The sequence below is a fragment of the Heliangelus exortis genome, chromosome 1, assembly GCF_036169615.1.
Source record: "Heliangelus exortis chromosome 1, bHelExo1.hap1, whole genome shotgun sequence".
NCBI classification, from domain to species: domain Eukaryota; kingdom Metazoa; phylum Chordata; class Aves; order Apodiformes; family Trochilidae; genus Heliangelus; species Heliangelus exortis.
In genome coordinates, this window is record NC_092422.1 from 115997613 (window position 1) to 116012118 (window position 14506).

At 48.6% G+C, this 14506-nt stretch overlaps 1 protein-coding gene across 1 annotated transcript in view; it reads left to right on the top strand.

Moving 5' to 3' along the window:
* The first annotated feature begins 593 nt into the window (after window positions 1-593).
* The window catches only part of LOC139803729 (galactosylgalactosylxylosylprotein 3-beta-glucuronosyltransferase 1-like), a 29268-nt gene continuing 15355 nt past the window's right edge, over window positions 594-14506 (top strand). Inside the window, exon 1 of the mRNA XM_071760158.1 lies at window positions 594-1042. The gene's annotated coding sequence lies outside the window, so the exon portion shown is untranslated. The remainder of the gene's footprint in view (window positions 1043-14506) is intronic.

Here is a 14506-nt window from a genome sequence, read left to right on the forward strand (position 1 = left end):
CAGCCCTTAGGAAAGGTGCAATGGTGAGGCCATACCTCAAAAACTGTGTTCAGTTCTGTCCCCTTCACTACAAGGAAGACACAGAGGTGCTGGAGTGAGTTCAGAGAAGGGTAACCAAGCTGGTGAAGGGACTGGAGCACAAAAGGAGGAGCTGAGGGAACTCTTGCTGTTTAGTCTAGAGAAAAGAAGCCTGAGGGGAGACCTTGCCGCTGTCTACAACTACCTGAAGGAAGTTGTAGTGAGATGGGGGTCAGTGTCTTCTCCCTAGTTACAACTAATAGAACAAGAGGAAACGGCTTCAATTTGTGACAGGGGAGGTTTAGATTGGGTTGTCAAGCACTGGGACAGCCTGCCTTGGGAGGCGGTGGAATCACTGTCCCTGGCTGTGTTTAAAATCCGTGTAGATGTGGTGCTCAGGGACATGATTGTAGCGCCGGGCTCGGCAGAGTTAGGTTGACGGTTGATCCCGATGATCTTTAAGGTCTTTCCCAACCAGAACGACCCCGTGATTCTAAGAAAACCCTTCCCCTTCGAGGGGAAGAGCCCCGCGCCCAGCCGCCGACCCCGGCCCCGCGTTGGGCGGCCCCGCTCTCGGCTGCGGGCGGCGGGGCCAGCGCTGCAGAGGTGCCCGGCCCCGCTCTCCTTCCCCCTCCCCTCTCCGGGTCGCCTTCTGTCCGCTCCTTCCCCCCCGGCCGATTCCTCTCTCTCGCCCCTTCCCCGCTTAAGGTGGCCCCGCGGGATGCGCGGCGCGCAGGAGCCGGCTGCGGGCGGCCCTCGGCGCTCCCCCCACCCCCGGCACGGGTTGGCCTTAAATCGGCTCCGCGCCGCCCGTAGCCGCATCGCCGGCGCCGTCTGAAGGCGGCCCCCGCCATCCGCCGGCAGCGCCGACGGGCCGGTCCCGGTTCGCGGTCCCGGTCCCAGCGCGGCGGGGAGGACACACCTCCGCCCGGCAGCGGGCGATGCTCCCTCGGCAGCCCCCGGAGCGGTGCCGCCCCGCGCTCGGCGCCCCGGCATCTCCGCCGTGACCGGCGCACCTCGCCAGGTAAGTGGCAGCCCCCCCCCCCCCGGGCACCGGGTTTTTTTGGGGATGGGGGAAGCGCCGGGGATGCAGGGGTGACCTTGCGGTCCCCCGAGTGCCCAGCGCTTGGCGCTGGGAGGGGTACCCTGCCCCGCCGGGTCCCCAAACTTCACCCGTGCTCAGCGCCCTAACCGGGTCCGCTCTTCACGGGGAGCCCCTGTCCTTTCTCCCCCTCTCTCGGTCCGGGCACCTTCCAGAGGAGCAACATCTCACTCCTAGACTGGAATTTTCCAGCTGTGGGGACTGTATTCCCCAGTCCCAGTGACTGTCCACCCGTGGCTGCAGCAGCCGCCGAGTCAAAGCCGGGGGGATCGCCGAGCAGGTCACCCCGACCCGGTTCCCGGGCATGCTGCTGTATCCCAAGAGGTTTTATTCCACCTCTTCGTGACAGATCCCAGGGAAGCCATAGCAAAGAGGGGCGACAAGGGTTGTCCGGGGGGACACGCAGCCCTGCTGGGAACCGACCCCGAGCTGGCAACCCCGTGAGGAGCTCCGGAGAGGTGGATTCCGAGGGGGCAAAAGCAAGAGGGATAGGGAAAATCTTTGCCACTCTCCCCCACTGCCTGGCACACGAGTGTCTGCCGTGGGTTGTATTTGCTGGTTTTATGGACCAGAGTTTTGGGTGGCTGTTCCTAGTTCCTAGGTGAGTTGGAAAGTACTTGGTTCCTTTTTTTTGCCCTCCTGTTTCTGCCACTCGCCCATCCAGTCCGGAGGGAGGAGAGGGTTAGTCTCAGCGGGGAGTGCATGAGGAGAACCCCCCAGGTGATGCAGATCTAGAGAGAAGCAGCCGGATTCCTCGGTAACTCCCTAGGCAAAGCTACCCAGGGGCAATTTCTGTGCACGATTGAGAGAAGGGGTGTTCGGATCAGCAGGGCAGCACCGAGCATCACGGTAGGAGAGCAATAATGACAAACAATAAATACCCATCCAGCAACTTGAAGCCTGCACAGCTCAATAAGTGAGTGGGGGAGCGTAAACGATGCAGCCTCTGCAGGTGCTTTCAGCACCTTTTCTGGACCGAGAGAAGGCCTCCTTTTGCAGAGCACGTACGCAGGGCACAGCGGCTTCACATTCAAGTCTGATCACCCACTGCTGTTACGGGCTCAAATCTCACCCGGTGCAAAAGGGAAAAATGGATGGTGACATTCATGGCTTGAATCCCAGGACTGCCAAACAGCCCCAGACAGGGCTAGGAACTGGGAGTATGTAGTGAGTTGAGAGATGGGTGCACAGAGATAGCAGGATGGGATCATTGCAGAAGCAAGGCCATTGTTACTCCAAAATGAGATGCCTTGGTAGGAGATTATGGGGAGATCAGTCTCAGGTAATACAGAGGGTTGCAAGGCAGGAGAGGGACACTGGCAGAGCTGTGTGTGACAGCCTGTGTCACATCTGTTTGCAGCCACACATGCTGCCAATTCCCTTCTCTCTGTGCCTTGAAGCAGGATGTGGGGGCTGAGATTGCTTTTGGTTGGAGCCTGCTCCATGATTTCCTGGAAGCTATCTATTAGCAGGCATGCCTGGGATACAGACTGTACTTGAGCACCAGTGGCCAAGCACACACTGTGCTGGCCCAGCGGGAGGCCAGGAGCCCCGTGGCTGTGATTCTTCCCCTCCCTCCCAGTAACTTCAGCATCACGTTCAGGGCACTTCAGTCTGCACTGAATTAAGGCTCTGCAGGACAGGTAATATACAGAGGCTGATGCTCTGAGCAGCTAAAATGTAGTATGAGGTATTTCAGGAATTAGATGAGAGCAAATTAAACCTCTTGACTTCTTTGACATTTCTAGTATAGTAGTAATAACAATTACAATAACTGATAAATCATTTGGGCAACCTTGCAATCCCAAAACAAGTCAAATGGCTGACATGAAGCCACCTTTACAATGAAAGGCTTCAGCCAGACTTGCAAGACATTCAGTAGCCACAGAATAGAAAGTAAAGCAGTTTTGCTGCAGGTGCTTTCTCCCATGGCAAGGCTTTTAGTGAGAAAGGCTCCGGCACCTTTGGGCTTTGTTACAGTGTTATTTGGGAAGACTGTTGCCTAGGGAGCTGTACAGAGCTAAATTTCTGCAAGAGAGAATGTACTTCCACAACATACAGCCCTTGAATTCACATTATTTCCATGGTTTGGGAATGCTTTTTTATGACTAACAGTTGTGTAGTTTAGTGGTGTCTCCCCTGTGCAGTGTCCAAGTTGGTACTGGACAGCTCAAGGCTGTGCCTCCTGTGTACCCAGCATCCTTTTTTCTTGCCTGTGAAGCATTGGTAGAGGTGTTTTCTGGCAGGGAACTTCCCTCTGCTTTAGTAGCAGTCCAGGAGATGTCCTTAGTTTCCAAGAGCAAAGTCATATCGAGCAGGCAGCTTGCTGGCAGGAATCTGGTATGGATTCATTCCAGCCAAACTCTTGGATGGCTTTTCTCCCCTCTTCACCACAGCAATCACCTGCCAGCAACACTTCATCTCTCCTTTTTCACCACATTAATTCCCTGCCAGTGGCACTGCCCTGCACACCCCCCTCTTTCTCAGTACTTTCACAACCCTAGTCCCTACTGCCCCTCTCCCTTGGGGCACCGGTGTGAAAGGCACAGTCACCTCCAGCTTCCCACCAATGCCTTGGGAGGCAATGTTGCCACCCCATCTGTGATGAGCCACCCTGCCTACCTCCTGGTGCCTCTTCCAATGCCTTTTCTTCCTCCTCTTCAGCACTCGCAGTTGTCTTTCCCATTCCCAATATTTGGGAGCAATAAAGAGATCTCCTGACATATGCTGCAAGCCTTCATATGTATGCCTATGAGGGATGAGATAATTGATAGGCTCCAAAGATGCCCTTTACTGAGCATGCAGAATTGCTCTTGGGAAAGCTCTGCAATTATTCTGCAGGATGTACACAGGAAAGATGATATCTGTCCCCTTCCTCCTTGTATTTAATTGTTTCTAATAAAAGAAGAAGCCTGAAACGGTAGCAATAAGCGAGACTGGAAGCTGGGTCCCATACACCTGCAGGGTCCTGGAGAAGTCTAGAATCACTCTGCCCTTTTTTGCTCCTGGCTTTTCTGTCTAATAATAAGCATTGTGCTTGTCCGTGCCGCTTCCCATCCCGAGATCTCAAAGTACTCCTCGTACGTGATTAAGAGCTCTCCCTGCCCACATACAGAGCTGTCTGTCAGGATGACTACCCCCACTTTACAAGGGAGACACTGCAGCTGATAGCGTCAGAGCTGAGACAGCCCCAGCTCCTCTGTCTCCCAGGCGAGGCCCCTGCGTCTCTGAGGAGCGCTTGCTGGGAAGCAGCTCAGCCCAACAGGACTGCCATTTGAAACCCACCAGTACCACAAGAGACTAAAAAAATACAGCACACGGATGAGACCTGGGGCTCTCAGCACCCTCCTCTTGGGTGCAGACATGACTGACTACAGCCCATTCTTCTAAAGGGACACTGCTCAGACTCTGCTGATTCCTCCAGGCTGGGGTATGTCTCCACACTTCACCCTGACCTGTGGTCAGAACACTTATAAAAACTTGGTTGCCTACCCTTTCATGCTTTTTTAAGCCGTGCTGGCTCATAATTAAGAGCTTGAAATCTCTTCTAGCTCGCTCTCATGTGACATTAGTGCTCCCAAAGGTCTTTCTGTAAGAGCTTGAATTTATCTACTCTGCCAATGTTCCCAAGTGTTCAATCAACTGCCTTGTTGGCTTCCTCCACTGCGCAGTGTAGGGGACTGACTGAGATCCTTCTCCCTGAGATAAAAACGTTGCACTCTGCAAATTCCTCGTATTTATAAAATGTGAGCTAAGTTTCCCCAGGAAATGCAGCATCCCAGGGCTGTGACACAGAGCTGGGATCTGCAGTTCCAGTAGAGGGACCTTTAGGTTTTGCTTGCCATCCATCCCTTGTCTGAACAGGTAATCCCACTAATGCCTGATGCACATGGAAAGATCTGTTAAGATGGGGCTACTTAGCTCAAGGAGACAAATGAAGAAGGGCATCAGGGTGAAAAGCAAAGCAATCAACAATGTAGAAGAGAGAGAATGAATGCTTCTCTACATCTTAGTAGAGAAACTGGGTTGCATTCAGAAAAAAAAAAAAAAAAAAGGTGAAAGGTAGCAATTTGGTGGTAAAAGTAACTGTGCTTCCACAATGTTGTGGAACTCACCACCACAAGATGCTGCTGGTGCTGAGTGTAGGATTCAGGAAAAGAGAGACATTTGATGGATCATTCATCACGGGACAGGACAGTCCATTTAAATTACAGGTTTCAACCTCTCACAATTGTCCAGCATAGGATTTCTCATACCCTCTGAAACCCACAAAGTTGATCAATGTAAGAGACAATGGACAAAAGCAGATAGACATGTTTGAGTGAAGATCTCTGAGCCTTATTTTCATTTCCATGCAGAAACAAAAGATATGTTTTCCAGCCTGCATGCTGACACTCAGCTCTCATAGATTTGTCTCTTGTCAGCTTGAGCAGGTTTAAGTTAAGTTCAGGGAGGATTTGAGTTAGTCCAGTGGTACTTAGGCTGCTGCTTCCACTGCCTGTGCTGTTGATTTTAACAGACTGCCAGCATCCTGGCAACTTTGTGTGGAGCTGCTTTATGAATAGTGCTGCATTACAAAAGGAAATGGTACTGTCCTGTTCTTTGAATGTTGCCCCTTGGCAATGACAGCAAGAGCATTTATTCCCAGTACAGCCAGTGTCTAGCCAAGCAAAGTGCTGGGATTACTTGGAGCTGAACAGGGTTAGCAGTCAGACAATCTCGGCTCTGGATAAAAGATTTTAAAACAGCAGTGTTGTCTCAGTCTCTAAGTTCACGGTGGGTTTGTGTGTGGGAGTACAGGGCACATGGGAGCTGCATTTTGCTAGCAAAGCAGGATTGCTCCATGGCAGTCCTTGTGTGGGAGAACTTGGAGGAAAAGCCACGGACTGGGAAAGCAGCAGTAGTTTGCAGATTCTGCTTCCCCTGAGGTGACTCTCCCCATGTCGTGTTGCAGGGCAGACTTGCTCCTGGAGATGCTGTCCCTAGGAGCAGAGGCAGAGATGGGGTTTTACCAAGGTCCTCTGGTACAAAAAATTCCTGGTACCTCTTGCTAGAAACAACACAGTTGATCCTTGCCTGGCAGGAGCAGATGTTGCTGGCTCCTCTTCCCCTTTGTGCCCTGGTCACTAAAGTAGGATAGCTAATAGTCATCTCACCCTGAGCCTTCCTCATTCTGAACGCATGCTAAAAAACAGCTGTGAAGGGATATTTCTCCTATGAGTGGCAGATTTAATTTATCATTATGGTTATGTCCTTACCTATGAGTCAGGCAGCAGTGCTGGGTTTCCTGCAAGAAAGATTTCTTGGCTGTGACCACAGGAATAGGAGTGACCTTCACTGGGGCAAAATTGCCAAAGTGCCACCTCAGAGGCTGGTGCTGAGTGAGCCTGTGTGGCAGCAAGGGATCTTTTCCTCTCTGATGCACTGGGGTTGCTTCCTTACTGGAGGTGGTCCAGCCCAGTGCATTCACTGGGTCTTCTCCTGTACTTTCTCCCACACGGATCACCAGGGTGATGTTAGCTTTTTCCCTGCTGATACCCCATGCCCTGGATCCTTCCATGCTGCAGCCCTTCCCCCGGCCCAGATCCACACAAAGGTGAAAAGGAAGGAGGCACTGATGACTGTGTCTGCCAGCTTCCCTCTCCACCTCTGACGTGAATGAGGCCCTTCATGTGCTCCTCTTGAGCAAACACAGATGCTTTTGTTTTATGGGCTGGTGGGACGGGATGGAATTAATAAATCAGAGCGCCAGTGCTGTGCTGCCACATTCCTGCGATTTTAAGGCAAGATCACACACAAAAAAAGGCAAAAGTGAAATATGCAGTCTCTTCAGAGAGTGATGAGATGCTTTGACTGTGCCTTCTGCTTGCTGTCCCACTCGGTCTGCTGCTCCTTCACCCTTGTTCATTTCTCCTTCTCTTTACTCCTGCTCCCTCATCCCCTTCAACCTCATCTCTTCTCCTGTTCTATCTCTTTCCCTCAAGAACCAATTTCAGTCACACCTTAATATCTCACCTACACCCATTTTTCTCCCCTCACCTGCCTTCCATCTGCACTTCCCTTACCCCCACCCCACACTGGTCAGCCCAGGGCTTGTGCATTCAGATACAAAGTTCAGTGTCCTTTGTGCCAGCCCAGAAGCCAGGAATGCCTCAGCTTTTGTCCCGTGGACCAAAATGGCTCTTTTTATGCCTGCTTCCTCCTCCTTGCCTCCATTTCTTCTCATAAGGAAAATGGTGCTGTCTAAGTGGTTCAATGAATGACTCTGAGGACATAAAAAACCACCAGGTATTACTGTTCTCCTCTCAGACACTGTATTTAATGGTGTTCCTGTGAGCAAAATTAGATCCTGCCCCAGAACTAGTGGGCCCCCTTTCTCCTTGAAGGGTAACCGGAATTACTTTGACAGGCTTTGCCTAAAATTAATTCTTTAGAGCCATGTGATAAGTTTTTGACATCTCTGCTTGGCTACCATCAGGTGGTAAGAGGCTAGGAGCAGATTTTTTTTTTCTCCCCTATAATTAGCTAACTATATGTCAGGCTTTAGGATGCATGGTTAGTATAAACTGCTGTCAAGAGGCTGAGACACTGCACTCTCTGCAAGGGTTCATTGTGTTGTGCTTTTTTTTTTGAGTTTCCAATGAGCTGAGGCCCTTGAAAGTAATTTCCCCAGAGTGCTTATACATTGTTGTGCTTATCTTACCTGTGGGGAACTGAGGTACTGAAGCAGGTGAAATGATTTGCCCACATCCACATACTTATACATAGTTGAAGATAGAAAAAGAGCAAAGAAATCTTGTTTCACAGTTGAGTGCTTTATCCTCTGGCCTCGGAGGAGTCCAGCAAAGACCTTTATCTTGTTTAGATGAGTGGATAGTCATTCCAAGAGGACCCTGGGACAAGGGTATCTTTCTGTACTAATAGTCTGTCTTAATGAGTCCTGTTGCTAAGCACCTTCAGTAACAGATCATGCATCTTCTTCACTAAGCATTGAAATAATTTTTTAATCATTAAAGCTAATATAGAATCCTCAGAAACATCCAAATCTCACAGCAGGGGCTTAAATTAGCAAGCAAACAGAAACCAAATCCTGATTATCCCCGTGCTCCTCTTCAAAGCCCACAGGCAGCTCCTGCTGAAGTCAAACATGAGCCCAGCTGAGCTGCATCTTAGGGCTGGGCTGGTCAGTCAGAGAGAAACGGGCAAATTTTACCTCTCCAAGGCCCAGAGCAAGTTTATTTCCTCCCTCAGATGTGTGTACCAGCTCCTCAGCTCTGTAGAGCAGTAGGAAAGGAGGGGCATTAACCACTAGATCCAGATAGCTGAGGTGTTCCCTGGAAGATGTTTAGAAAGGGGAAATTATTTGCATTTTGGTAAGCGCTATCAAGTGGCAGATCCCAACCTGGCCTGCATTTCTCCCCCTATTTCTTTTTTTTTTTTTTTTTTCCCTTGGAAACACCTCCTCCACCCTACTCCCATCAACCTGTTGCAGCATCTGCTTTGTCAACAGCGAGTATTTTGTGTCCTCTTCAGTTCCCAACTTCTGCTCTGCCATTGCTCCTCTCCACCCTGGGGATATCAGCACTTCTTGCACTGTAGCAACCCATAGTCTTGTCCATAGCTCCTCCAGTAATCCCAATGCATTTTCTACTAGTAACTGGTTAGCAATGCTACTGCTTCTTCCTTTTTCTCAAACCTAAAATGCTTGGCAGCATGTTATCAAAAGATAACAGGAGCTTTCTTTACAGCAGAAGTTATGTTTCTAACCTTCATATTAGAACAAGACTCTGGAGCATTAAGGAAAACATAACAAATCTCTTATTGCTCGATATGCATCAGCAGCTTCATTACAAGGGAAGGAACAGGACACTGCTAAACACTTTGCTAAAATCCTGTCATCACTGCTGACCTCTATGCTAAGAAGAATTTTGTGGGTGAATATAGCTTACCCCAAATTCTTCTTTGGGAAAGAATAATTTAAAATTAATTTAAAAATTATCTCCAGGAGCCTTTGTGCATGGTGCTCCCTTCTCTTGTTACCCTCTTGAAAACAAATTGAGGATTGTTCATGTAGCATGACCAGTCTCTCCACATGCACTCCCAATCATATTAGCCTGCTGGGCAAACTCTGCACACTTCATCCCACCTGGGAGCTCCTTCAAGAGGTGCTGCAGGGACTGTATGGCTCCCCTGCCAACACCTGCTCCCACTAAACAGTGGATGAGCTGCCAGCAGCTTCATAGTCCAGCAAGCCAAGCCACACTTGGATTGTAGCTCCCTGAAGTCAAACCACTTCTTGTAGCATTTGAAGACTTTTGGGAAATAGTCACTAGAGGCATGATTTCTGCTCTTTTGTACTCACTTCTGCATCATACCAGTGCAGGAAAATCTGCTACTAGGTATTTCTCACCATGGGTCCCAACCTGAGTATCAGGACAAAGACAAATGGCCTATTAATTAGTTACAGCAGCAGAACAAGGAAGCCTTCTTCCTTCTAATGAGGTTATGGAATTTTTTCCCCTGCCTAAGAACTGTTGCTGGCCCTTCAGGGGTATTTTCTGGGAGCTGCTAAGGGATGGAAATAGTTCGTATGTGCATGTGGGAAGCTGGGAATGTCTCACCTGTAGACTTCCACTTGCTGACTTCCACAAATGTCCTCACAGAGAACTGCTTTTGGCCTCATCTTGCTGTAGCTCAGAAACACCAAGGTGACTGTCATGCTGAGCACACACAAGATGATGGTTGACAGACGACCAGAGTGCCAGGCACCAGCCTGAGATGCAGAGTGTGTGCATGCCCGTAGAGGTTTGGGAAGGAAAGGGGGTAGGATTGGCCTTAGTAACATTATCCTCGGGTTATCCCAATTTGGGTTAACACACAGCATCCCTCTGCTGGGAGAGATTTAAGTTGACAAAGGAGAAAAGAGAAAAAACTGTTCACCAGTGATATGAGGTTCAAAATCTCATTAAGGACAAAGACTGTGAAAAGCAACCAGAAGTGTACTCCAGAGTGGGGATCTTTGTCCAGCAAGGACAAATCAGGTCCTGTTTAAGGCATTCATGAGTTTCTAGAGATCCAGTTTCTAGTTCTGCAGCTGCCCCTGTTACCAGCATTGCTGTTTGTGGGAAAGTCTCCACACATGGATTCAAAACTTTTAGCTAACTAGAGGGTGATTTCCTTCCCCAAATACAAAGAGAGATCCAGATTCACCCCCAGAATCAGGAGAGATTCAGATCCGACTCTAAGATGTACACCAGCAGCCCATTTCTTGTTTTAATGAGACAATGAGAGGCTGCTGTCTGTCTGCCCTGATGTTCCAGGCAGCCTGATCTGCCTTTGATGTGAGCTCCATGGACTATCATAGTGCAGAGAACAGTTAAAAAAAAAAGCCAAGTTCCTCTTTCCCCTCCAACCAGAAGTAAATATCCCTCAGTTATTCTGCCCAAGGCCAACTGGCAGCCCATGCCTGTTGAGGGGAGGTAGGAAAGACAGCACTCCCCAGGACCTCTGAGAGCAGAAATGCAAGATCTGGGGAGAGGTATTTCCCAGTATTTTCTTGCTGATATTTGTGCAAAGGTCACACTCCAAACTTAAGGGACAGGGCAGACAACTTACCAGTTTGGAGGGTAGCATCAACCTCTTACTGCAGCCAGTTCTTAAGCAGCCCAAAGCACACAAATTCACAGATAAGCCCACAAGTACAATACAGAATAAGCTGGCCTCCCTCCCAAGAGAAGGTTTGTAGACACCACATGCAAAGACCACTTTCAGCCCAGCTTACTTTCATGGGCAATTAAGGAACACATCAAAGAGCAATCCCTATACACAGAAGCCCTATAGCAAGCCCCATGCATTGTAAGAGAGAAAGCAGAGTTTGTTTTGCATGCTGTGAGCTTATCTGCCCTCAGTTCCTTTACAGCCTTCCTTGCCTTCCCAATGGACAAGCCTTTTCCATTTTAGCAGTGCAAGACATGGAAAACCAGACACCAAAACCTACAGCTTTTCTTTTTTTGGTAGCACTGGATTGCTGTCAGAAAGGGACATTTGGCTTTTGCCACTCCTCAGCTCCCTCTGCTTACCCAAAGGTATCCACTGTGTATCTTTTCCACAAAGAAAACCTTATTCCTATCATAATGAAGAGTTACCTTCTGGAAGCTGCTGCCAGTGCCTAAGTTAGATATTTCAACTATTGCACTGACTGTTCCCCTGGCATTCCTAGAAGGTGGGAATTGCATATGGGTCTCTTCATCTCAGATGCCCTGGGCACCTAATTTGGATGTGGCCTGCCTGTGGTTTCCAGCTACCAGCTTCCCTGTTAGGGCAGGGGAGAAGAGCTGGACAGCCTCAGCAGGAGGCCAGCCACTTTCCTGCCCCTTCTCTCCTTTGCTCCTTTCCTCCCTTTTCATTTCATATGCAGAGGGCAGGAGAATAAACACTGTATTCTACTAACTCTCTAATTTTCATTCTGACGTTTCTTTTAATCGAATCGAAGCTATATAGATCAGCTGTGGCATTTAAGGTACAAATTGGGCAGTGGACCATAAAGTATATCTATTGCAAAAGACAATTCCCTAGGTACCACTTTATTTTTCCATTCTACATTTGTTTTTAAAAGTGTCTGCATGACACTTGGATGCTGCACAGCAAGTGGCATATCTAATGAGTGCTGATGATTTATTCGGAGGAAAAGATCAGAATTAGCATTTAGGACCATCAGCTAGTTACAGAGTGAGTGTTTCATGGAGATTAGAGAGCTGCAACAGCAAAAATGTCCATCAAGGAAACCCAAGTAGTGTTTCTCCACTTTCCACTCCTGACTTAACCAACGCCTCCATGATGTTCTGGCAACTCATCAGTGCTGGACGGCCTCCATTCTGTGTTAGTCCATGGAGCAGCCATCCATGAAAAAATTCTGCCCGAATTTGCTGTTTGCATGATGTTTTTATTGATCACATAATTCAGGTAGCATTACCAAATAAAAACTCTGGGGGATTGTTGTCCATACACCGCACACATCCTCTTCCCACAGTTGTTTCCATGCTTTAAATGACCTGGACTCTGATTCTTCAGGCTGCCAGCACACATGTGTAATCATTAAAAAGGCAGTATTTCCACAGGTTTGGAGAAGACAGCAGACATCTTTAACTACATCTGTTCTATGAACGGCATAACTGCTGTTCCACTCATTTGCAGTGTGATTTCATCCAGGGCAGCTTTGGTTTCTTTTGCCCTCCCAAGGAGTAACCGGGAAGTACAGCAAGCAAAAGCATTTCAACATTGCCTTTGAAAGCAGGAGGAAAACAAGATGTCTAAATCAATCAAGAGTTTCATTAGTGATAGTATGGTCCTCTGGAGGTCTGCATTTGATGTCATATTGACACATAGCTAAGATCAAAGCCTGTCTCTGCATCCTGGCTGCTGCCAGAGGACCGGCATTGGCCTTTGGGTTCCATATCTTTACAAGGAGCTTGTGATCAACATGATATTTCTTTTTCCCCAAATGAGCACCTGTGAAGTGTAATTATCCATCAAATAATGCCTAATGCCTTTTTCTCTGAAAAAAGTAATTCCTTTCTGTCTTTGAAAATGTTCTGGAAGAAAATACTATGGGTTTTTCGTTTCTGCTTTTGTAAGAAACCTGTGAAATGACAGCTCCCACTCCTGCTGAACAGACATCAGCTGTTAACTCAGTAGGGAAAACTCTGGATGAAATGTACAGATACTTTGCAGCAATCCAGTATTGGTTTTGCTTCCTTAGAATTATATTGCCTTCTTGGGAAAACAGAAAGCTTTAATTTTTTTGATAATGCAGATATTGGGCTGATTCATGCTGATACGTTTGGAATGATTATTCTCTAATAGTCATCAGTGCCTAAAAAGGACCTCAGTTCTGCCAGAGCTCAGCAGCAGGGGAGAGAAGTCGACATTTGAATAAGCCCCTGACTTCCCTTTCAAGAGAGGATACCTCCAAGTAGAGAAGTCCCTAGGGAGAGCTGGCTTTCTCAGGAGACATCTGGCACCTCCTGCTTCTTTTGGGGCCTGGACTGCCAACCTTTCTCTGGGTATTTCTGGCACTCCCGGATTAAGGATCTGCAGCACAGGTACAGAGAAACTGGGACAAGGTAGAGGGCTGTGTCCCTCTGAGTCCCAACTCACCCTCCCAAAGCTCAAGGGAACAGGAAGGCCATGACAGGTGGGAAGGGTCAATCATGAAGGACATTTGGGTCTGGGTTGATTAAAAATAGTCTGGTTTAGACCTCCTTTTGCAGGCTTCAGAAGGCTTCCTGCATAGCTGGCTTTGCAGCCAAGTTCAAGGTCTACTCTATATCTGAACTGGGTTATCTGTGCTCCTGCTGATAGCCCAGATAGTGCCTGGATACCCTTGATCTACCTGGGGATAGCAGGCTGAGCTGTGTGCTGTCTCAAAAGTATTTGCTCCCACGGGACCTTGCCAGCAGATTTAATTAGCTTCGTCAGTGTTTCCTTTTTTTTTTCCCTCCTGGGGGTTTTTTCCCTTTTTTTTTGTTTTTTTTAAACTTGGGAACAAAGCCCTGTATAAAGCATCACCATCCCCCACTCTGCTGCTCATGCCACATGCCTGGGATAAGGATGCTGTTGGGAAAGGCACTGTGCTGAGCTGTTTACAGACCAAGGTTGGAGGAAGATGCTTGACTTGGGTTCATGCAGGCAGTGGAGGGGTGTGGGGGTGCACAGCATGTTTCCCAAGGAGAAGCCTGGTTTCTGAGCTAACTGCAGTTCCATATGGAGAAGTGGTTGGAGCTGAAAGGGAGAGGATAAAGCCTTTCTTTACATCCGAGGAAGAAACACAAGGGCTTGGGAAGGGCGGCTGTTTCACTGGGAGTGACTCACTTCCCAGGGAAATTTTCCCTGCAGGAATCTGTGCACCAAGTTACAGCATAGATGGGGCTGAGCCTTTAAGCCCCACTGCTGCTGGTAGCTCTGCTCTTCCTGCCCTAGGGAAGGACCTGACCACCTTCCCCATATTGTTTTATGAGTTTTGGTTCTTTTGGATTTCGTTTCTCCCCAGGAAGCTCACCTACATTTGCCACATCCCCCGTCCCCACGATGGTAGGAAAATGCTCACCTCATTCAGATGGCAGGGATGGCTTGTCTGGAGCTATTAATGAGGTCTGCAGCAATGGGACAATTAAAACCCCCAGCAGAAGAGCACCCTTCCTCCATTGGACAGAACTCCAGTGGCCTGCATTGGCAATATTACCGGGATGTCAAGATTTCAGTACTGGGTTTAGGAAAGGGCCTTTCCCTTCCCTGTTCCATCATTAACACTTACCTTCCTAGCAAAAAATACCCTTCCTTCTTTTTTTTCCCCCCTTTGCTTTTCACCTTTCTGTTTTTTCACACCTT